The sequence below is a fragment of the Natator depressus genome, chromosome 8, assembly GCF_965152275.1.
Source record: "Natator depressus isolate rNatDep1 chromosome 8, rNatDep2.hap1, whole genome shotgun sequence".
NCBI classification, from domain to species: Eukaryota; Metazoa; Chordata; order Testudines; family Cheloniidae; genus Natator; species Natator depressus.
This window is the reverse complement of record NC_134241.1, coordinates 82266434-82288942: the sequence shown is the minus strand read 5'-3', so window position 1 is coordinate 82288942 and position 22509 is coordinate 82266434. Positions and strand designations below refer to the sequence as shown.

At 41.8% G+C, this 22509-nt stretch overlaps 1 protein-coding gene across 6 annotated transcripts in view; it reads right to left on the bottom strand.

Moving 5' to 3' along the window:
- The window catches only part of ZZZ3 (zinc finger ZZ-type containing 3), a 106427-nt gene extending 92370 nt beyond the window's left edge, over positions 1 to 14057 (bottom strand). For 5 of the 6 annotated variants that reach the window (XM_074961488.1, XM_074961490.1, XM_074961493.1 and 2 more), the window contains exon 1: positions 13905 to 14057. The gene's annotated coding sequence lies outside the window, so the exon portion shown is untranslated. Of the gene's footprint in view, positions 1 to 13470; positions 13605 to 13904 lie in introns of those variants that run through there. The other variant, XM_074961489.1, reaches the window with a different exon arrangement.
- Positions 14058 to 22509: the final 8452 nt, after the last annotated feature.

Here is a 22509-nt window from a genome sequence, read left to right as displayed (position 1 = left end):
GCCAGCGGATTTCCCTGACGGGCCGCGCGCAAAAGGTTGCCGACCCCTGGTTTAGATGAACTCTTCCACTCACTGGACCTCGTCTTCACTAAACCCTACTCTCTGCATGATCTTTCAATAGCGGAGTTCTCTCTGTCTCTCTGACCACTATCAAATTTCCTTCAACATTGCCTGCTTAAGTATAGAAAGAAGGAGCACCAAGACACGGAAACAGTCATCATTCATTTCCTTCCCCATATACACACTATCCTCGCTCATCAAGCACTTTCTAAACAAAGTTCTCTAAGTTCCTAGACATTATGCTATATGTAAGCATTCTATCATATTACAATGACCCTTACTGAGAAGATATCTATTGCAACATTGCCCACCTACCATCTGTCCGCTTAGCACACTAACATATTAGAAGTACTTGTTGATTCGTACATATGCTCAGATTCTCCATGTATTCCCTTACCTGTTCTTAAATTAGCTGTAATTAGCTATTTTTTCAAAAACTCTTCCTCTTTTCTAATTGTCCAAAATTTCTTTATTTTTCTTGTCAGACAGATTTTGTAAAAAAGTTAATTATCTCAACCATTTTGAATTAATTTCATACCCGTCTCCTCATTTATGAATGGCATAATAATTTCGCTCTATTGGTTCAGTTTACTCTGACATATTTCCAAGAGCCCTATCTACTTATATTGTCACAGTGGCACTACCAAAAAAAAAAAAAAAAAAGTTAGAACACCAAGGCCCATAACCATGCCAGACAACTAAGAGACAGCAAGGGAAGAGACTTGTAGCACAGACAGTTTATTAATAACTTGTATTTTGTTTCCGTTATTACTTGGCATTTCTATATACTCACATTGTGGAATATGAATGATTTTCTTCTTCTTTTTTTTTGTTTCAGAACACCTCCATCTTCTGCCTTACTTTCTATAGCCTCACCTAGGCTAGGTTTTTTCCTGAACAAATTTCCACAGTGTTCGCAATGGTGGAAGTTGAAGTATACACAAGGTACCAGTGTTTTAGCTACCACATCAATGCCAGGTTTAATTGATACAGTTGTCAAAACACCAGCAATGCTACTCAAAGCGGCGGTCCGTGGACTGGTGCTGGTCCGCGAGCCATCGGCTGCCGGTCTGCGCACACATTGGAAAAAAAAACTGCCGGTCCCCCACCTCAGATAGCTTGAGAAGCACTGAGCTAGAGCCTGCTCTACATTAGCACTCCTACCGAAACTGCAAGAACACACCAGAACTCATGAGTTAAATGACAACTCACCTTCTCCTTTCTCCAACCTTTTAGAAGCCCAACTCAATAAAATAATAAATTTCTTATTACAGCACTCAATGGCTATGGTATAATTTTTTTGTCATGTCACTGGTCATGATAAAATAACCAAGTGCCAACAATGGTCATGTTTTAACAAATCGCTGATTAAAGCACTTACATTTTTCATGTACATTTTACATAATGAGGTTGGAAAACTCAAACTTCACAGCCAGAATTCCAGGTCCTTTGATATTTCTTAAACCTTGATCGCAGGAGACAAGAATCTGGCATTCAGTACCCTTCTTTTCTTTTACTTATAAAAGATTAATATAAAACCAACATATATTTGAGTAAATAACAGATTTTCCTAAATTGTATGCAACACAGATTTTCATACGTGAAGAGGCACTTCCACTTTTTTTTATTTTTCAAGGCTTATCTTGTTTGTTCTTCTCTTGGCTACTCTAAGGATACACTAAATGATAATTTTAACAAAATGGAAGGAGAATCAGGTACCTTTATATTTTATAAATATTTATTTAAAAAGAAAACTATTGGCCAGCCCAGCTATATTGTTGCAGTACAATGCATTGCCACACAGAGTATGCAAGTCCAGCACCCTTACTGATCTCAGGCAAGAAGGGTTGGGTGTGCCATAAGATGAGAGAGATATGCCTGACATACAAAATACGTACCAGGTAGCTTTAAACAAAACCAATATTTTGGGCCTAAAGACAGTTTTATAAAACATATTCATTTATTTTCAGGAGTAAAAAAACCTGTTGAAATATTTATTTCAACATTCCCTTAAAGTTTTTGGAAACAATACACTGTACCATTTCACTAGTGCACAAGAACCAGAATGTGAAAACAGACTAGGACATCAGTCTCGTTTGACTGATAAGTAAGATAAGTAAACTGTCTGCATAAAGTCCTGCCCAAACTAAGGATGGAACAGAAGCATAGTTTTCCTGATCAGTGTGTTTAAAGATTTATTTTTAACTATGTGAATTATATTGTGCTACAGTGGGTCTCAAACTTTTTTACTGGTGACCTCTTTCACATCGCAAGCCTCTGAGTGCGACCCCCCTAATACATTAAACACACTTTTTAATATATTTAACATCATTATAAATGCTGGAGGCAAGCGGGGTTTGGGGTGGAGGTTGACAGCTCAAGACCCCCCACATAATGACCTCACAACCCCCTGAGGGGTCCCGACCCCCAGTTTGAGAACCCCTGTGCTACAGTGTAGTCCCCCTAAAACTCTGATCCTGCAGTTGACAATACATATGCAAACATCTGTGCCTGCAGATCTCCATGTGGGTGCAGGGGTCCAACTGCAGGATGTCTTCTGAGCATCTCCTCACAAATCCTGGCACAGCAGTGATGCCAGAGGCAGAGCCAAAGCACGTTGCACTGTACAGATTCTGGGCAGCACAGGTGCACATAGGCAGATGGGGACAGACTTCCATAATCCAGACAGCCCCTGTGGGACATCTAAACTACCCAAGGGGCTACTCTGTCTGCTATAACAGCCTGGAATTCAGACTTAAAGCTACTATAGCCCTCACTCCCTCTGAGCTCTGTACTCAGCACCTGAGAGGCTCAACGTTTTTAATTTGGCAATATCTCTTTAAAATTCATAACAAAGAAGTCAGCCATATTTGATCCAAGTTGTATTTTGTAAACCTGCAAAAAAACCTGATATTTGCCCCCTTTTTATTTAGTTCTTACGAATGAATACATTTATTATTATTTTGTGACGTAGAAATTTTGTGAAGACTTTTCTGTTTTGAATCCGTTAGTTGTACAGGACTACTTATGGAAGATGCTCATTTTTTCTAGTCCAGACGTTATTTGTTTCAGCAATTTTATGAGGTTGGCATAGCAACTACTACTGAAAATCTTTACATTATAAACTTGGGAATAACTCCTAAAGAAATTAAAAAGTCACTAACCTCTTCTGGATTAATTTGATTTTATTAGTCTATGACTGGTATAAAATATTCTATTGCGTAAGAACACGATGTTATTTTGGATGCACATCTAAAATTATAGTCAAACATTTATGGGGTAAAACTGTCAAGTTAAACGCTTAGAGAGCCCAGTGTTGCTAATGTTTCTTTTCTGGTTCACTTACAACTGAGCCCAAGACATTAAAAAAAAGAAACAGCATCTGAGGAAGCCTTGTTTGCCCATTTTAGAGTGCAAGTCCTTTCCAAATATTGTAAGTGAAAAAGTTTAAAATTTCTATGCCAAGTTCAGGGTTTCCTCTTTCTTAATTCCTCTGAAGAGCTGGCATCATGGATTAAGGAAAGCGAGTATTAGCCTGACAGATTTCATTTACATGCCATTCCTCAGCTTTGAGCTTATACTTCAATGTTGTAAGGCTCATGACTGGAGATCAGTGGTGGGCAACCTGCAGCCCACATGCAGCCTGTCAGGGTACTCCGCTGGCAGGTCACCAGACAGTTTGAATATATTTGCATGGCCACCCGCAGCTCCCAGTGGCAGTGGTTTGCCGTTCCCAGACAATGGGAGCTGAGGGAAGCGGCGCAGGCTGCAGAGACATGCTAGCCACCACTTCCCACAGCTCCCATTGGCCGGGAACGGTGAACGACAGCCACTGGGAGCTGCAGGCAGCCGTGCAAATGTAAACAAACTGTCTGGCGATCTGAAACCCAAAGAGTTAAGGTATGGAAACGGACTCAAACTTAATTCTGCCTTGTAGTGACACCATGCAGAAAAATGTGTGTTGGGGGGGGAAATCAAATGAGTCTTCATAAATCATTTTCACCTAATCAGGGATCACAAACACTAAAATACACTAATCATAAATGTATGCTTATTGTTGAGTATTACTACAGGGCAGAGTTAAAGCTGTGGAAATATACAGTTAAGATATTTGGATATCTATCTAGCAAATCTTATGTCTGTTACAATTGGAGCTGTGATTTTCAACATGTGTACGCACACCCACTCTAGCTTTAATATAACTAAATTTACAAAAATAGCACTGAAGACACATTGGAGTGAGCTTCAGCACAGGGTAGGAAAGCGAATACACACCCAGGGTCCCAGGAGCACTTGTACAGCCGGTGCTGAAGCCCATGTCGCTGTACCTTCACTGCTCTTTTTAGCCATGCTAGCTAGATTGAAGCTAGCCTAGCACGGATATGTCTACCCAAGAGGCAATCACATCTCTTACTCCAGGGTAGACATACTATTAGATACTTATATAGCTCCCATCACGGTAGTATCTGAGCATATCACAATATTTAATGTAGTTATGCTTACAACACACCTGTGAAATAAGTAAGTATTATAATCCCCATTTGACAGATGGGAAACTGAAGCACTGAGAGATTAAGTGATTTATGTATAGACACACGGGAAGTCTGTAGCACATTAGAGAACTGAACCAGGGTCTTCCATGGCCCCAGTTAGTATCCTAGGCAGCAGAACTTCCTTCCTTTCATACCATAACATGTTTGGATCTTTAAGTTTAACCTTGAACTTCTTGGACTTGTAATATTTGTTATTGGGATAATTACAATATCCCTGTAACTTTTTCTTTTTTAACCACAAATCTCTAATATGGACTCTCAGCCTTAATTTATTTTTTTAAAATATTTTTAATATTTACATTTTAAAATAAATAAAGAATAAATCTTGTAAACGTTGAGGTATATTTCTTAATTTGTTACTTAAGAATATGTTCGAGCTTATTTATCCCCCCACATGCTTCTTGATGGAAAAATACTGGAGTTTTTCCACTAGTGGCTTGTTACTTTTATAGAAAATTCATATTATAAAGAAAATGCAAAGTGCACAATGAATAGGAGCGTAAAGTACAGAAAACCTCTGCGCAAGAGCATGACAAAGATTCTTCCTCAGCTACTGAGGAGAGTCAATAAGGACCAGCTTATAATAAAAAAGATCTTCAACATTCAATAATATTAGAAAAACAGGAAGCAAACCACAGTGCTTTAGTTGTTTTATTATAAACATTATTTAAGGCAGAGAAATTGAATCTATCAGACTTAATAGCAGAAAGGAAAATTAACAGCTGGTCATATCAGAGTAGAGTTTCTCTGTAAGCACACTAAAATATTTTATTAAAATAACTCCATTCATTACTCTGAAATAAATACTTGGAATTACACAGAAAAGAATTCTGCCCACAATCTCACAACACTATTTTGTACTTAAACGTATTTCCATTTTTCTCCCATTCCACAGGAAAAGGGGCGGGGGGAAGCAACACAAGATCCTTTTTTTCAAACGGGCTATCTGAACACACATTATATTATTGTGAGCCTAGAGGAAAGGAGCCCCCAGCATATCAACATATTTCAACTGAGGCAAGACAAAGTCATAGTCTGCATTTGACTCCTCTGTGAGAAATGATTCTGTTTTTTTTAAACTGTTTCTTTGCTTTGCTCTATTTTACAAAACATAGTATGTTGAGTACAGTGCCCTTCTTTTTTCAAATGATATGAAAAATAGCCTTTTAGAGCAACTCCAAAGAGCAAAGGAACAAATGAAACTAGTAATGAATACTTTTGTTTTCAGGGACCTCAGACCCTCATCCATACTGTTATCCAAAGCAAACCACACGTGGTTGGTTTGTTTTGTTTTGTTTTTTAAGACCACCATATATGCTATCACCAAACTTCTCAAAATTTAAATCTCTAAATCAATTTTTTTGCAAAACATAGTAATAAGGAAATTAATTAATCCACCTGACCAGCCTCAGCTAGTAAAGTATGTTCGCACCAAGAGACATTACTGCATCCATATCCTATGCTGTTCCTGACCATACAATAGTCACAACATAATTATCCCTAGATGTGCAAAGACTGCTGACTGTTTAATACAATAAACACTTAACAGTACCATTGCAATGTTTCCAGGGGCAGATAGATGTACCCTTTATATGGAGTTATATGGACAAAAGACACAGAAAATAAAATGAAAAAATTCAGCACACATTTAAACATCTGACCACCACGCAACCAGTCAACTTTAAACTAGCTTTACTAAAACCAGAATGAGTCTCCCACTCAACAACATTTTTTAAATTAAGACCATCGTCAATTTAAAGCCTTTTAAACTGCTTTGGACTTTGTCCGATGTATGTACCTTATGTGTTTGTAACAAACTCAGGCATGGATTTATTTTATATCCCCTGACTGAGAAAACAACTCTTAAATCCTGTGCACCAAAGAGTACCTTCACTTTGGAGATCTGAATGCGTCTACCTTGGATTACACTTGTTTTATGTTTTTCTTTCTACTGAACATCTTTTTGAAAAACAGTCTTGACAGGTGGGCAACAAGTACCCTACAATCTACTTACTGCATCTGTGTCACACAATATAACCATTTTCACTATTGTTTTTGCACAGTATTTAAATTTAATAGCCACTGAAGAAATAAATCTATAGACTCAATAGTTGAGTTTGGTGTATCTAAGATGCAAAATTCAAGGATACCAATAATTTATGCCACTCCTGTATTCCTGTTGCATATTCTGACATTTAAGAGTTCCAACAGCTTTCTTTTTAAATTAAGCAGAATTCTGGAAGACCATTAACAGAAGTTTGCAAACACTGCAGAATCTTTGTCCAGTAGCATCTCAAGGATTGGAGTCAGCAAAAGCTAGTATCTCAAATAGCAACATATTTACCTAATTATGACAAAAAGTTTAGAACAAAAGCTAAGTGCCTCTCAGTCTTCCACCACAACCTCCAAATAGATTAATGTGGGGCAGCGATGGGCTTCAGGGGGATCAGTCCTACACATACTTCATCCTCGAGACTAAATAATTTGGCCCCTGCCTACATCATTTTCTGATTTCTTACTCCATCTCCCTCACTCCTTTCACATCACTAATGAAGTTTTTCTTGTTACCCTCTCTTTTCCTATTCATCTTCATACCTCCTTCAATGTATGGAATGAAATGTGCATGAAATGTGCATCTTAATGTGCCAGTCACCTGCTCTTTATTCATTCAAATCCTCCCTGAAAATCTGCTTCTTCCAGAAGGTTGACAAATATTGAATCAATGTCAACAAATTCTGTCAACATACCACTTAGAACAAAACCATTTCCCCCACCTAAAATTAGCACTACTCTCTTGGTCTCCTAGTCCATTCTTGCATTGCATATAATTATTGTGTTATATGCCAACAGCATGCTGCACACTGCTCCAAAGACTGCAATCTCCCTGAGGCAAAGACATTGTTTTATATTTTGTATTGTACTGAGCAAAGTGACTGCACTCAACAACATCATGCATCAGACCAACTTGGAACAGACAGCAGAATAATCAATGAATGACTGCCCTATAAATAGTGGCAGGAGCCCAGAAAATTCAAGTATTTGGATACAGATGCACTAGAACCAACATACTTTTTTTAGAGGGCTGGCTTGTGAGGTATCATTTGACTTAAGAATTACTGGAGTTGGTCTTACATTCATCAAGCCCTACTATATATTAAAGAAAAACCAACTCTGACTAATGTATGAGATAAAAATAACAGATACTTCACCATTCTCCCAGGATAGCATTTTCTATGTTAAATAAAGAAGTGAATGATCAAACAATGCATTTTAACAGGAAAGTTAATCTGTGGGTGATTTTGTGTTTATGTTAGTGCTGCTCCTGTGTTTCTAATTAAGACTGGATGGTGCTGTGGGGGCTGCAAAATAATAATGAACTTCTGAATCCAGGGAGTCCAGAGTCCTCTCAATTTCACATCCACAAGTAGGAATGAATGATCCCACTATTGTGGCCTGAGCAGAGCCACAAGAAGCAATGAGCCTGAAGCCTTTTCTTTTACTCCTCAAAGTAAAAAACTAGTGTTTTCAGAAAACCAAAACAGTAAACCATGAGTATACTGAAAAATATAAAACCATAAAAAAAAAAACACACTTGCCAAATGATAGGAGATATATTTTCTGCTACTCCTCTGGTAAGGCAAGAAGACCAGATAAAAAGGGGGAAAGTTGCAGACCAAAGAGGGATGAACAATGAGAGCTTCTGATTGGTTTCTTTCCTGCCTGAAATCTAGAGAGAGAGGAGCTATCCACAGATCTGCACTGGTGCAAAACAGAGTTCAGAAAAAAAATTAATTTAAGTTGTGCCAATTTAGACAGCTTGCTGACGGCTGTCAACATGATCAAATACCAAAATTCTGGTCAGTTAAACTGACCGCTGTTTTAACTCTGGCTTTTTATGTACAATGAAAATCTGCAAACATAAATAAAATAAAACAAAACCAAAAACAAACAGCCGTTAGTACTGCAAATTAAACAAAGCAGTAAAATTCTGCAGGCAACTGATTTTCAGTATTGGTAAAAATAATGAGTCCTACAAATGCAGAGTAAAAATAAGTACAGATTCATTCTGGAATATACATGCCAAATGTAGGCATCTGAAAAACAACTCCTTCCTCCCCCCACCCGCAAGCTGCTTCTCATTTAGTCTGAATTTTAATTTTCCTGTTGTATTCATAAATACTGAAGACTGACTCTTCTTAGTTTTGATGAGAATATATATTTATTACAAAAAAGTATTGCCACTCACTTCAAGTTAATATTTTGATTCTGTCTTAATACATCAAAATTGGATCATCTCTTTATCATTCAAAATATTGTCTTAATATTGTTCTACTACAGAGATTCTAGTGGACCAGACATGGTCTGTAAAATATTTGCTAATGAATGAGGGAGAACCCACTTGTCACATGATACAAACCTGTCATTTTACCTTATTAAGGACAACTAAAAGGACAAACACCTTTCCCAATATTATTTTCCAGTATAAGCAATAATTATAGCTGCCATAGGAATATTATAAAATATTGAAAATAGGAAGGAAGGTAGCTTGTGACACAGAGAACAGGAGAAGGCAATATCTGTATTAAAGTATGGTACAAAATATGAAAGTTGGACAACTCCTGACAAAATTGGAACATTCTTAAAATGAACAACTGAAAAGATGAATTCTTCTACATCATTCAAATTCTGTTTTAATATAAGGGGAAAGGCTTCCTTCACTATTTTTTAGAAATCAGGTTCCCATCAGTTTTAAGATCAAATTCATGTTTTTATTGAGGCAATAAAGTTTTAATTTAAGAAACATCTATAATTCCTTTCAGTTATAGCCCACGATTTGGTTGAAGATATAAAAAGAAACCTCATATCAACGAAAGGAAACAAATACAAAAGCACTAAAGGATTTATGTTCTCAGCATTTGAATCAATGTAAAAATCAAGTAATTTTCCATTTTTTTCTTTACTGATTAATGACTAATTTGCCACCAGTTACAAACAACAAAATGACGACACAGCGTTAAGCCAAAGCAAGCAAGAATATAAAATAGGGTAACTACTGTCACTGGTCAAATGCAAACAATCCTAACAGACTAATTATGATTAGACAGTAATAGACTGAAGCATACTTTTGTCAACAGGCCATGTTTTGCCCTCACCTTTACTTTGATTACAGATGCCAAAATATGCAACGTAAGTTATATTTTGCTGTACTTCAAACCTCTACTCAATCTAGAAGCACATACAAACATGACAGGCTGTCCTTCATTCTCCATTAAAATCTTGGAGGTACCCTTAAAAAACATGTTTGACTTCAGTACCAGAACAGCTTGAACAAGGTTGCACAAAACACAGACAAGAGTGATTTTGGAGAGAAAAGGTGTAGAAGCAAGAATTATTGAGTTCTTAACTGTACTGATTTGTTTAAAATCACCATTTTAGTCTAGAAAGTATATTATACAGTAGAAAGAAAACCTGTTACTTCAAGTTTAGTCCTACTTCTAATACAGATATTTCAAAATTAATTTTAAAAAAGTTTTTCAAACAGAACACAAATGTTTTTATGCAAATAAAAACATAGCAGTGCAAAAGACTTAGCATACCTGGGCTACCAGGGCCTGGATGTTACAGAAGGCTAGGGATATATTTTAGTGAATCTGATCTTAACAGTTCTCTTTTATGAAGTCTGCTCTACTGTGAAAGCGACATTTGAAAAGAGAAGCCATGTCTATAGTGTTTTTAAGACTCTAGTTATATAAAACTACCTGTAAAACTTGATTTATAAGCAAGCTGTCATAAGCACAATGCAAGATTGGTGCTAAAGCAAATGCTGCCAACTTGAAAAAAACTACTCATCCCAGATGAGTGAGCTTTCCCTACCAAATGAGGGGAGCTACCGCATTAATTTCTACAGAATAGAAGTCTTTAAAACAAATTATAGCCCTTATAATTGTAAAGATAACCTGCCAAATTTGAACAAAAAGTAAACCAATTAAATGCCACAAAAGTGGAGGCTGTGGAAGAAGCAGAGACCTCAACCCAGCCGACTGAGTACTGTGCGGAATATAGAAGGGAAAGATGCCCTCTCCCATCTACTCGACAGAATGCTGGTGGAAGGATAGAGTAACAGAGCCTTTCCATCCTTGCAGATGCCAGACAGCTCTAGGGAATGGGTAGAATAATGAAGAATCCCCCAACTCAGCAGCCAGAAGATTCTGGGAGAGGAATAAGAGAGAAAGCTCCTTCATCCTTCCAGGTAAAAACAGGATGGTGAAGCTTCAAATTTATTAGACTCTTTCTAGCCAGAAGCTCATACAAAACAGAACCCCTGAGCAGAGTAGGAAGGAATCCTGGCAGAAATCAAAGCACCTTCCCATTGTTCAGCAGGTAGGGTGGCAGAAAAAGTGGAATGGAATCTAATTAGAGACTCGTCCCTGGGCCTCGCTGACAAAGACCCAACTCTTCTTTATTACTTAACTCTGTAGTACATTTGGTGTTCTAGGTAAGTGTCTGGTAAATTTTTCAGATTCTGCAAATGTTAAATATATTCACAGAGAAAATATGATTATGCTTAATTTTTTCCCTTAATAATTATGCTATTTGAAATAGTTAATTACTTAAAGAAATAAACATTTTATAATTACAGAGACAAAGGAATAATCACTTTAGTTTTTAATCACACAGAGAACTCAGAATGGTGAAAATTACAGTATTGTACTAAATTACTACCACATCAACTTAAAATAGCAATATACCTGGAGGATCATATTAAAAAAGATATTCCTATTTAAGGTCCAGTCTGCTACTACTTATCCACACATAGTTGCACCATTCAACAGAATGAAAATAAATAATTTATTGTGCAAGGCTGCAAGTTTGGGCCCAATCTTGGGCTCTAAGACATTTCCTCTTAAAACTACTTATTTTATACAGTCTTGAGAGCAACAAAATGAATGAAAAGCTTTCAACTGGAGTTGGATCAGACTCTAAATAACCTGCTCAAAGTCATACTGACAGGGTAGAATCCTGACTTCACTGACATCAGCTAGAGGAGTTTTGCCATTTACTTCAACAGGGTCCAGATTTCACCGGACATCTGCAGCAGAGCCAAGAAGACCCCAATATCCAGGTTCTCTATCCTGTGCCTTGCGAAAATATTGAACATCTTAGCATGTACTCTTCTACTTTATAAAATCTGCGAACTCCTCTCTATTTTTTCACTCCTAGAGCTATATCATCAATTTTTTGAATAGTTACTGCTTCTATTAACCTTAAACAAAGTACCTTAAAAATGCCCAGATATTTTTATGTAAAACAGAATACCAATTTTACTGTATTCAACTTAAACATATAGTTACTTTCAAGAAAAACTTTTTAATCATAAGCTACAAATCTACAAACTAATTTTTGGGCATCAATTCTTGTATAACAAGTCTTAAAACACATCACAAGCAAAAACTTCAAAAAGTGAATCACAGTTAATAAGATTAATCTAACATTACAACTAGAAAAACACAAAAAGCGTGTTCTCAAGGTTTGCCAACTTAGTATTTAATTGGAGCTAGATCATACGCCAGAGTTCCACCTCTGGAAATTTGAGTCCTTTTACCTGGACTAAGTTACAAGGTACAGTGAACCTGGTAATAGCAACACAGATCTTAGTGAATGGGTAGTCCCATCATAAAATTAATATACCACATTTCTCAATAACTGATAATATGCTCCAGAAGTCCAGACTTAAAGAATTGAGGGTCACATGTGTAGAAATTTCAGAGCTATGTAGCAGTCTAGAACTGTAACAACAAGGGATGTTGCAATTTTAGCATAGGAGAACTGTCAGGGCGCCTTGAGTAGCCAGAAGTGAAATGTAACAGGGATGCTACCAGGCAGCAGTAGGACGATATGCAAAACCCTGTGAGGGACCAAGGTTAGAAAAGCAGGGAGTACTGCAAAGGTGGAATGCTTTGGTACTACAGAATATTATTATTTTCTTTAATTTCCAATAGTGGCCACAGTGTGCAAGGAACCGTTATAAGAGAAAGTGTGTTTCGGGTGCTGCATCACACTGCAGTACAGTCTTGGGAGGTCATGTCTGGAGTACCTGTCATCACTACCCATTCTGTTTAGACTTTTCTACCTCACCCATCACAACCATGATATTGGCATGCCTGTAAAACAGAAGTGGTGAGGGTGCTACAGGGCACCCTCAGAGGCATCACAGCAGAAACATGCAAGGAGCAAGGTATAAAATAGCAGGAATAAAGGACTAAGTGGGGTCATCACCAGGAAGGACAGATAAAGCAGTGCTGGGAGCCAGGTCTACACAGGGAAACAGCATTATTATTTGTTCTGATTTCCAGTAGTGACCACAGTGTGCTAGGCACTTTGTAGCTATAAGAGATGTGTTTCGGGTGCTTAAGCGTGCTGCCCAGAGGATGGCCCAAAGCGCTACAGGATAGGGCATGGTCAGAGTGCAGGAAGTCTGGTTTGCCTGAGGACAATGGGAGGTGCTGGGAAGAGGCAGGGCTGTATGGGAAAATATAAGGTCGCTATGGGGCAGGCAGACAGCAGGGGACGCTTTGGGGCAGACAGCAGGGGCCGATAACGGGGGGGGGGGGCACTTGAGGGAGACAGCAGGGAGCGCTGGAAAGGGGAACAGAAAGTGCCAGAGAGCCACAGGGGGTCAGCAAAAGAGATCGGGTCGGCGCCTCCTGTGGAGCAGCAACGGTTACCGCACGGGCCCAGCGTGCGCTGGTCCGATTCCCTGGGGTGCTCAACCCCGCCCGCCGTGTGCCCTGAGGCAAGGAGGGTGCGAGGAGGCTGGTCCCACGGTCCCCGCCCCCCAGACCCCAGTTACCATTACCCAGCAAGCCCAGCGCCGCGCCGCCATCCTGCTGCCGGCCAGCTCCCACGGGAACCACACAGCCTCGCGAGAACTCACTCCCTTTCCCTCCTCCTTGTCTCATACTGTCCCCTCCCCCACAGCTGCGCTGGGAATCAACATGGCGCTGGCGCCGCGCACGTGTCCCGGTCCCGCAGCAAACGCCTCGCTCTGGCACCCGGCGCGCGCACACGCACATGTACACGCAAGCGACGGGAGGGGGAGGCGGAGCCGAGGCGCACGCGCAAGAGTTGCCCTGCTGCTCCGGACCCAAGCTACCGAGATTCGAATGGGCGCGCGAGCCTCCTCCCCCACGCGCTGGTCACGTGGGAATTTGCCCCTCCGTCTGCCCCCCCTCGCGGGCGCCGAATTCGGCATCATCCGGGTCCCCCCTTTCCCTTGTGTCGAGGCCTCACCTGGCTCCCGCTATCTCGCGCGCACGGAGCCCGCCGGCAGAGGAGCCGCTTCCCCTGCTCGTTCTCTCCGTGCCGCGCACCAGGCAGCGGCGGGGGCAGCGGCGGCGGCTCCACACAGCGCCTGCTCCCCCCCTCAGCGCGGCGGCTCCTTCCGCTTCCTTCCCCTCCCCCCGCTGCAGCGGGGACCCGCTCCCTGCAGCTCCGCCTGCTGGTAGCTGGGAGAGGCGGCCAGCCGCCGCCCACGCTCGCGGGGTGAGGCTCGGCGCTGCCCCGCGGAGCGGGACGCGCCGCCGAGTGACTGCTCTCCCGAGTGGCGTGAGGGGGACGGTCTCCGGCTGGCCGCGAGCCGGCCCTGCCCACGGGGACGCGACGGGCGCCGGGCCAGAGGGCGTGTGAGTCAAGCGCCGGGCGGGGGCCTGACTTGGGCCCTGCGAGGTGCGGATGATGGAGGTGCGAGGGATGGGGCAGAGCGGGTGCGTTCCCTGCCCCCACCGAAAACCCGCCTCTCTCCGGAGCATGCAGACAATGGAGTGGCAAGGCCTGGCCCTAGAAAGCGGTTCCATCTGTTCCCCAGGCAGGCAGCTCTGGCTTCTGGGCTTTTAGACGGTTGCCCATGCCCCTTTGGCTTAAGCACATGAGCAACTTTTGGGGTCTTGCAAGTTTGTGTCCATTAGGAAGAGAAATGGATGAGGTGAGTCAGGTGTATTTTCTGGCACAATCCTGTTGATTTATAAAGGGTGTGCAGAGAGTTCTGTTTCCCTGGATGTTGTAGTAATGAGTAAGGCAGTTTCCTTGCTGAGCCAATCCCCAAGCCAGTCAGTTCTCTGCTCAAGGAATTTTGTGTCTCTGCTATTTCACGTGATCATGTTCATGTCACATGTTTCTGTTGCTGTCTGCTGGCTTTCTTTACACGCACTTAGCTTGTGCTCCCCTAGCTTCTGCGTTTGCAATCAGGTAACACATCATCCCACAGAGGTTAGCTTCTGCTCAAACATTGCCATATGGCCCATTGCTTTGGGCAGTGGCAGCTTTTATTTCCAACTATGTCACGATAAAAAAGCTTAATTGCTCCTTCTGTGGAGCCTGGAAGACGGGTGCTTTGCTTTAACCAGATTTGTGATTGTAGATGAAAGATTCACTTGATGGCAACCATTAAACATGTTCCCAGCATAACAATATCGTCTTTATTTGTGGCCTTTTCTAGGACAAGAAGGTTAACTTTATCGCTGCACACCAGGAACAGAGTTTACACAGCCTGACCTGTCACAGGCACTGGCCCCTTCCTTCATGTTTTATCCAAACTGATACTGCCTATCTTTTTTCCAAGACCTTTTCAATCAGCTATCTGACTATAGCTGTTCTGTTTTCACTCCAGGATGCTGTCTGTCTTTAGGCAGATCTGATATATCTTTTATTGATCTCTTCCTCTTCCATAGTTGCAATTAATTACTTTTCAAATATTTAGGGATTTATAAAGGGTTAGCAGAACCTTAAATTTAGCCTGTAAAGAATACAGATAAGTGTAGTATATTACTAATATCAGCCCACCTTTCTGTGAAAGTGTCCTCTGCACTACCAGAAGCTTCTAGTTAGCCTTCATGGTTAATCCCAGGTTGCTTATAGTGCAGAAATCCAACCTAGGGATTAACAAGTGTGTGGATGATTATGCAGTAGCAACTCCATAGTTAAGGATGCTACAGGATTTCCACTTAAAGCCAAATTTTCAAACATCTAAAATCCAGATAAGTAATTATAGCAACTTGAAAATTAGTATGTCAGTTCAGGGCCTGGCGTAGAGTTTATGGTGCAAATTAGAGATCAGGCACACATGGGGTTCCTGTGATACATACTGCCCAAACCACCTCTCCAAACAAAATACCTGTTTTTAAAATTGAAAGAGTCTTATGTTTTTGTACAGAGGTCAAGTAAAAAAGAGGGGTTTAAAGGAGAGTAAATCTGTATCATTGGGCAGGTAAGAGGGCCAGAGCTGATAGCTGCTGGGCTCTAAAGAGAGTAATTCCTAGCCCCACACCACTTGCTGCTGCCAGCTGGTTAAGTCCCTGCCTCCCTGCGCTGCTTTCAGCAGCTCCCATTGGCCTGGAGCAGCGAACTGTGGCCACTGGGAGCCGCGATCGGTTGAACCTGCGGACGCAGCAGGTAAACAAAGCGGCCCGGCCCGGCCCGCCAGTGGCCTTCCCTGCATAAGCGGCGGAACAAGTTTGGGAACCATTGATCTAGATAACTCTGGTTCTTCCTAAGAAGACTCCCCTTTTCCTAAGAAAAGCTCTTAGCCAGCAAGAGCTAACTGCCAATCCCCAACTATTATTCCCAACAGCTATGGACCTTTCCTTTTCCAACTTTCTATGGAGGTCATGCCAAATTTTCTGTTCAGAGTTCCTCCCCAACTACAGATTTAATATTGATGCTAATTAGATGTACTCTGAAGACAAACAATCCTTCTGAACAGCACTTACAGTATCTCCATTAACTTGATGTCGCAGTATTTATGGAGCCAATATCCCTTCGTATTAAATTTACTTCAATGGGGGTCTGAGTTTGGGATCAGCAATCTCCAGTTTCCCTCACTGGGGTTTGTTGAGCAGAAGACAGATCTTCAGCCCTTTCTCTGGTTAAGGCAAAACCTCAACAATCTTCCCATTTCCTGCCAACTCTCATATTTAGACCCAACAGTATCCAGGAAGCAACTAGAAAGTTGCCATGAGAATTCAGATATCACTTTCTAGAATGCTTTGGTGCTTTAGAGTCCTGCCCTTTCACAATAATTAGTAACAAAATGTTATGCAATGTATTGGCAGGGCAACAGCTCAATTTAATAACTCAGTGGCTTACTTTCAAAATTAGTGCCAAAATGTAAAATCAAATGCCAAAAAGTTGATTTTTTCAAAATACCACACCACAGCCAACTTTAGGGAATATCTGCCTACTTAATATTTAAGCAGTTAATTTTTTGGAGGGAAAAAATTCCTCTTGGAAGAATATTTGCTTTTGTATGTATTTTACAATGTAATGAAACAATTATGTAACAGGTTGACATTATTGGGAAGAAAAACAGTTCATTGAAGAGTTTACAGGAAAGAATGACTTCAGACTAAAGCAGGGAGAGTTTACTTGAGATAAGAGAGAAATGTCCTTATTGTAACAGCAATTCAACAATGGAACACCCTCGCACATGAGGTCACTGAGGCTCTATAAATGATGTTTAGAGATTAGATAAGACTCAGTAACCTTTATGATAGATACAATCCTTTGCAGACATAACTTTTTTTATTGTATGGGAAGGTGTAAAGATTTTGTAAAAGCTGTTAGACTTAAATAAGTGCCAGAACGGTGTGCTTTAGAAAAGCTGAAACCACAGAAAACAGACACTGAGAAAAGAAAATGATTAATAGAAAACTGCATTTCCTTTTGACTGAACACACCAAAAATCACAGGGAAGCCTATTCAAAAATTAAAGCTGAAAGGGAACGTATTTTTGTTTAACAAATGCCTGTGCTATTAAGAGCCAAATTCTCACCTCCCATCTTATCTTAGTTTCATGTCCTCTGCTTTGCTGCCCAGCCATGCTTGCTGTTGCCCCTGGACTGCATGAACATTTTCCTTACTTGTGCTTCCAGGAGCTACTATGACTGCCAGCTATCCCTGAAATCTCCCTTGTGTGCCATGAATGGGAGGAGTGAGTCTGATAAAGGATATTTCCTCATCTGTAATTCTCCATCCAGATGTTTTGTTTTATAGGGGTAACTTTTTAATTTAAAAATAAATTATATAAATGCATTTAGTGGCTCTTTTGCTTAACATAAATCTTTAATGTGGGTCTCTATTAAAGTGCTTTTATGCAAAAATAAGTTGCTATACTAAAATATATGCAGTAAGTCATCACTTTCATTCCATATTTACTCCTGCAAGTTTAATGTATGTTAGCAATCTAAAAGATAGTAATAAAAATGTTTTGCTCCTTTCTAAGACTAAGAGAAAGGACTGAATATATTTTTTTCAGAAACATTTAGAATGTCTGTTATAATTCAGCACAGAACAACTTTGCTCCATTTCATAAATACATGAGGTCCCAAGTCTGAAATTCTTACTCATGAGACTATTCCCATTTAAATCAATTGCACAAATGGCAAGAGTAAAGGTTTCAGAATCAGGTGACTAGAGAATAATGTCTGGAATGCAGTGAATTACAAGGAAATGATTTCATCTAGATCTTTTGGTGACTCAAACCACAAAAGCAGTACTCAAAGCTGAAGGCAGTCAGACATTCTGTTTAGCTCACCATAGTATACATATTGTCATTTAAGATTACAATATAGCTGGAGCTTGGATTGTACATTACAAAACTAAAATATCAGTGTAACAGTTTAAAATATTTGAAACTAGTGTATTGTAATTGTTATTTTACTTTTAGCTATTTTGAGTTTCACTCTCCTCATTCTTGAACTTTGGTTTAAACTTCCAAAAAAGTAACACACCCATTGGGGTCTGGAAAATTTCAGAGTGATGGGTGACAGTTGAGGAAGGTTCTGAGTAAGATTGGAATGGAAACCTTTATGTAATCTTAATTGTAGCAGTTGATACCATTTACATCATAATCAGGTAAGTTATTTGTAGGCCTTGGCACTAGAAGAAATCTATGAGGTTGAAAGTTAAACAAAGCTTTTGCTGAGAGGGACATTGCCAACTTAATCTAGATTTTTTTTTTTTCCCAAAAATTAGTTAAGTCATCTCAGTCTCCTGAGTCAACCTGCTGACTTTTGTGGCTTGCAGTCATACTTTACTATTTTTAACAATGGTTTTCCTCTTCCTGGTGCTGAGTAGGACACAGGGGAAACTGAATAAAGCCCCAGTCCTGTAATGAAGTGGTATGTGGGCACATGGATTCAACTACTCAGATCTAGTGCAGACTTACATTACTGATTACCTATTGTGCTGTTGATTGTATTTTTGCTACTCTAACATTCCTTGCCCTCATGGCCAATTCATTCACTTCTGGAATTCTCCCCTGTACTGACCCTTACATATGGTAACTCCTACCAAAGAATCATAAATCCACTCACTACGTTGTCCTCTTCAAGTGCCTCTGGAAGAGTCTCTGCTCTTTTGTTGTACCTACAGAACACTCTCATAAAAATGGTTCCACTGGCAGTAAGTTATATTGTGTGCATAGCTAACATACACAAACACATGCTTGTATTATTGTTACCTTGTCCTCCCCATCCCTGTTTGTTTCACTTACCCTGAAATTACTTATCCAAGGTTACATAGCTGGTCCATAGCAGAGACAGGAATTAGAGCCTTTGACTTGTCACTTCCAATCCAGTGCCCTATCCACTGGACCTCATTGTTCTATGTGCTGTTCAGACATAAGGTATGTATATGCTGCAGTGTACAATTGGCTGGGCCCCTTTGCATGCAAAACTGTGCTTGTGGATGCTCACATGTGGGATTGGTATTGCACAGCTGCATCCAAGTCAGACTCATCTAGCTGTGTGCACACTGGTATTGCTGTTAGACTGGTTTGGCAGTAGGATTGCTTTGAACATATCCCAGGGTTCTTAGTACTTCACTAACCTGGGCTCTTCTGGAAAGTGGTTTGCAGTATATTGTGGGAGAACTTGCCCATCCTTCCCAGGCCCCTACGCAGAAGCGTTCTTAGCCCACTAATGCATTTGGCTGTGGCACACCCAGCTTGGCATGCTCCCTGCTGCTGGCCATTCCAGCCCATGCCAAGCCATAGCTTGAGCACAGGTGGATGAGCTGTTCCTGCTTGTGACCACTATATACAGATGGACAGTGGATAGCATTTCACCAGCAGTGTCTGACCCTCAGAAGGCAGGGGCAGGTCTTGGAAGGGAGTTCACTCATGGCAGAGTGGAGATATACCTGTTGCATGCTGCAATCATATGTAGACTAGTGCTAGATAGCTAGTACCATTGTGGGATCACATCATCATGCAAACTTGGGATGAACAGCAGCGGGCCCAGCACTCCAGAAGAAGGCCAACTTCATGGAGCCGTATGAAGAGCATGCTCCCAGACACACAAATGGTGCTGTGATAGCAGCAATTGATGCTATGGTTTACCAGTGGGTGGTGGACATAAACAAGGTGCCAGAAATAATAGCTGGCTTTGAGATAATTGGCTTCCCCCAAACTGTGCTGGGCCAGCAATGGCATTCATGGTACTGCCACGAAGGGCACAGGAAAGTGAAAACTGCAAAGGTGGTTATGCATACATTCTGCAGGCCTTAGTCAATCAAAAAGGGAGATTCATAAACACCAGTGCAGGCATGTACCAGCAAGTTGCATGATAGCAGCATGCTGAGCTCTGGTGGTTCCTGTTTGGACAAGCAGGAACCATATTCCCTCCAAATAACATGGTTATCATTGGGGGTGAGGGTCTGTGCCCATGCTTACCCTTTACAGCCATAGCTCATGAAACTATAGTCTGGCTACACAGCTGACCTGATAGAAGCCGCTTAGCAGTTACAGGATGTGGTAGTGTGCGCATTTGAAGGCAAGATGGGACTATCTACAAAACTGGATGCCACTGTGTCCAATGCCATCTGTATTATTGTGGCATGCTGCACTCTCCACATCATCTGAGGATAAGGGTAAGAATTTTCACATGGATTAGGCCGGACACCATTGGTTTGCAGATCTAGTATAGGCAACCTGAAAGAGCTTTGTCATTACTGAGACTGGTCCAGGCAAGCAAGGGAAATACAAGGGAGTCCTTGTGTTCCCATATCCTTTCAGTGCAGGGTGACACAGGAGGAAATGTGCCCTGTGCGGCTGTAAGAGACAGATGAGTTTATTTGCTGTTGCTTTTATGTGGTAAGAGTTTGATATTTTATTAAAAGCTTTGGACAACTTCATGACTATCTTTTTTCAAGCAAACCAATTTATTAACATAACCAAAAGTATTCTGAAAGCCATTGCAGGCATCCCAGCTCCCTGTACACAAGTAAGTGAAAGTGCAAACTTGCAGAATTGTGCCATTACCTAAAGTCTCAGCTGTAGAGTCTTATTGCTAAAAAACAGTTACCTTTTCCGTAACTGGTGTTCTTTGAGATGTTTTGCTCATGTCTATTCCAGAATAGGTGTGTGTACTCGCACGTGCACCGGTGCCGGAAGTTTTCCCCCCTACCAGTACCTGTAGAGGGGGAGCGCCCCCCACGACCCCTGGAGTGGCGCCTGCCTGGCGCGGTATGAGGGGAGCTGCATGTTCCCCCCACCCTGAGTTCCTTCTTGCCAGACAATTCCGACAGGGGAAAAAGGGTGGGGTGTGGAATAGACATGAGCAACACATCTTGAAGAACACCAGTTACGGAAAAGGTAACTGTCTTTTCTTCTTTGAGTGATTGCTCATGTGTATTCCACAATAGGTGTTTCCAAGCTATATCTGTTGGAAGTGGGTAGGAGTTCACAAGTTCCAAGGATGAAGGACAGCCCTGCCGAATCCGGCGTCATCCCTGGTTTGGGGGACAATTGCACAGTGTGAGGTGAACGTGTGAACCGAAGACCACGTGGAGGCCCTACAGATGTCCTGGATGGGGACGTGGGCTATGAAGGCAGCCGACGAGGCCTGCACCCGAGTCGAGCGTGCCCTCACAATGGGTGGCGGGGAAACACCTGCCAGCTCATAACAGGACTGGATGCATGAAGTGATCCAATTGGAAAGCCGCTGAGTGGAAATCGGCTGCCCCTCGCGCGCTCAGCCGAGGTGACGAACAGTTGGGAGGACTTTCTGAACAGCTTGGTCCACTCGAGGTATAAAGCCAGAGCCTGCAGCACATCGAGCGTGTGGAGACTGTGCTCCTCACTGGACGCGTGACACTTGGGGCAGAGGACCAGTAGAAAAATGTCCTGACCCATGTGGTAGGCGGAGACCACTTTTGGGAGAAATGTGGGGTGTGGGTGGAGCTGGACCTTGTCCTTATGGAAGACCATGTACAGCAGCTCGGAGGTCAGGGCCCTGAGCTCCGATACTTGCCTTGCCGAAGTGATTGCAACCAGGAAGTCCGCCTTCCATGAGAGGTGAGACCAGGAGCACGTGCCCAGTGGTTCAAATGGGGGCCCCATGAGACGAGCTAACATCAGGTTTAGGTCCCACTGCAGGACCGGGGGTCTAGAATACGGAAAAAGACAGTCCAAACCCTTAAGGAACTGGCCAGTCATAGCATGGGAAAATACCGTGTGCCCTTGCACTGGCAGATGGAAGGCTGATATGGCTGTCAGGTGCACCTTGGCTAATGAGGGCACCAGGCCCTGGCCCTCAGGTGGAGGAGGTAATCAAGGATAAGATGGATCGGGGCGGCCACAGGGGAGACACCCTGGTCCGCCACCCACCTAGAAAACCGGGACCACTTCGCCAAATAAGCACAGCAAGTGGAGGGCCGTCTACTTTCGAGGAGGATGTGCTGAACCTGTTCTGAGCACGTCCTTTCCTTTCCACCTAACCACTGAGCAGCCACGCCGTGAGGTGAAGAGCCACTAGGTTGGGATGGAGGAGGTGGCCTTAGTCCTGAGAGAGCAGGTCCGGGCGGAGCGGCAATGGCCAAGCTATTGCCAGGCCCATGAGGG